The sequence below is a fragment of the Capsicum annuum genome, chromosome 12, assembly GCF_002878395.1.
Source record: "Capsicum annuum cultivar UCD-10X-F1 chromosome 12, UCD10Xv1.1, whole genome shotgun sequence".
In the NCBI taxonomy this organism is placed as follows: Eukaryota; Viridiplantae; Streptophyta; class Magnoliopsida; order Solanales; family Solanaceae; genus Capsicum; species Capsicum annuum.
Genome location: NC_061122.1, coordinates 32,542,807 through 32,545,649, shown reverse-complemented (window position 1 = coordinate 32,545,649; position 2,843 = coordinate 32,542,807).

Genomic DNA, 2,843 nt, shown 5'->3' with positions numbered 1-2,843 from the left:
TGGTTGAGGCCAAGGCAGCTAGCGCATCAGCTTGCTTATTTTATTTTCTTGGCACATGCTGGAGGGTTACTTCTCCAAGACATCCCATCAACTTTTGTCCATACTCATGATATGGTTTTAACTCAGGATTTTGGACTTCATAGCTTCCCAACAGCTGCTTTATCACCAATTGGGAGTCGCTAAAAACTTGTAATTGCAGTTTCTTCATATCTATAGCCATCTCTAGTTCGAGTATGAGCGCTTGATACTCTGCAATATTATTAGAGCAACAATTCATCAAGGTAAAAGAGTAGGGGATGACCTCTTCTTGTGGAGTGACAAACACTACGGTAACACCAGCTCTATCTCGATGTGCGACACTATCAAAGTACATCTTCCATGGGGATCTAACTTCAACAGCCATTGCATCTTCATCAGGGAGTTCATCGCTCAGCTCCTAGTCATTAGGTATTGGGTGATCTGCCAAGAATTCAGCCAATGCTTGTCCTTTTATAGCTTTTTGGGGAACGTACACAATCTCAAACTTTTGAAATTAAAGGTACCACCTTGCAAGTAGGTCACTTAGGACTGGTTTTGGCATCACAAAGCTGATGGGATTTGCCCTAGACATGAGACGGACAATATGAGCTTATATGTAGTGTTTCATCTTTTACATAGAGAAAGCCAATGCCAAACATAACTTTTCAATTGGAGAATACTTCAACTCATTTGGTGTCATAATTCTGCTCAGATAGTAAAGTGAGCTTTCTTTGCCTTCACTATTTTCTTGAGCCAGTAGTGCTCCAACTGACCTCTCTTGTACCGCAATGTAGAGTATTAATGGCTTGCCAGGTATGGGTGCCGCAAGAACTGGTGGCTTCATTAAGTATTATTTAATACTTTCAAAGGCATTACTATAAGCTTGGTCCCATTCGAAGGGAGTGTCCTTCTTCATGAGACAACTAAATGGTTGACATTTTCCGGCCAGGTTTGAGATGAACCTCCTTAAGTATACAAGCCTTCCTTGAAGGCTTTTTAGATCATGAATATTTTGTGGTTTGGGCATTTTTAAAATTGCATCAAACTTGGCTTGATCAATTTCAATTCCTCGGTGTCGCATAATGAAGCCAAGAAACTTTACTGAAGTAAATCCAAAGGCACACTTCAATGGATTCATCCTAAGTTGATATCTTCGAAGTAACTCGAATACCATTCTTAGGTCTTTTAAGTGGTCGTCTCTCTTTATTGACATCACCACTAGATCATTCACATAACATTCAACATTTTTATGGAGCAACCAGTCAAAGATATTCTGCATAGCCCTTTGATAAGTGGCACCAGCGTTCTTCAAACCAAAAGGCATCACCTTGTAGCAATAAATACCTTTGTGCGTACGAAATGCAGTGAGTTCTTCATCCTTTGGCACCATAGGGATTTGATTATAGCCAGATGAACTATCCATGAAGGACATTGCCTCATAACCAATGGTGGAATCAATCATTAACTTCGGTATGAGGATTGGAAAATCATCCTTACAGCATGCGTTGTTGAGATCTCAAAAGTCGACACAAACTCGAATTTGGCCATTCTTCTTCCGTATTGGAACAATACTTGAAATCCACGTGGGATATTTGACTTAATGAATAAAGACAACTTCAATGAGTTTGTTAACTTCATTTTTGATCAGTGGAACCAACTCTAGCCTAAAGCATCTTTGGGCTTGCTTAACAGGATGGGCACCATTTTTGACTGCCAACTGATGGACCGCTAATTTTGGATCTAAACTAGGCATTTCCTTATAGCTCCAGGCAAAGACATCCATATATTCTTTGAGTATGTTCATATAAGAAATTTACTCCTCCACTTCTAAAAACGCACTCAGGTAAGTTGGTCTTGGTTCTTCATCGGTTCTGAGATTAACTTCCTTCATGGGATCTATTGTGGCCTTTACTCCTTATTCAAGCTGTGATGGAGCATCTCCCGCATCTTTCTCCTTTTGAGGATCATCATCATTGATGGATATATGATAACACCAAAAGACATCTTCTATCTCTTCATTAACCTTTATTTGAGACGAGACATCTTTCTCGTTCTAGGTCATAACATGATATGATGAGCCAATACTCTCTTCATATTCTTCACGTTGCTTAGTCTAAACCATAGTATGCGTCTTTTCTTTTAGTACCTCGTTGCATAAAACCACCAGTTCTGTCTGTCGCCTCATTCTAGAAGGGATCAAACTTTGGAGGTCCTTCTGAATTTTAAATGAAGAGCGTAATATCATGCTTTGATAAATTCTTTGATGCTTGTTGCTTTTCTTCTTATTTAGAGGTCCCAACCTTTCAAATACGGAAGTTCTTGCAGTTGGTTCTCCAAGTCGATCAAAGACAGAGGGTCTTTTAGCAGCAGTGGATTCTTTTTCTATGGTGATGTAATTACTGACTGGCCTTCTTATGGAGATTCGAATTGGAGGTGGCTGTGTGCATCCTAGGTCTTCACGTGCTTTCCTGGTTGTACCCTGTGATGGAAGTTTGTCCAACCTTGATGGCTTATTAGGATTGTATCCAGCCTTTACAAATAGCCTGTATGCATTTGGATCAAAGCCCTCTTTCGTATGCTTCATACGGAGTGTCTTATCTTGTAGCAGATTTTGAGCCACAGACTCTTCAAGAAGTATTGAGGATGGATTTATTGCATCAATCTTCCTGATAGGTAAAGTTAGCCCCTTTACCACATTATCTTGGAAATACGATGGGCGATTATTTTCTTTCCTTACCTTTGGTACGTAATGAAGAATGGGGGTTGCCTTCTTTTTCATAGAAGCGACACCTTCTTTAATTAAAGTGGAGAGAGGCTTCTTGGTG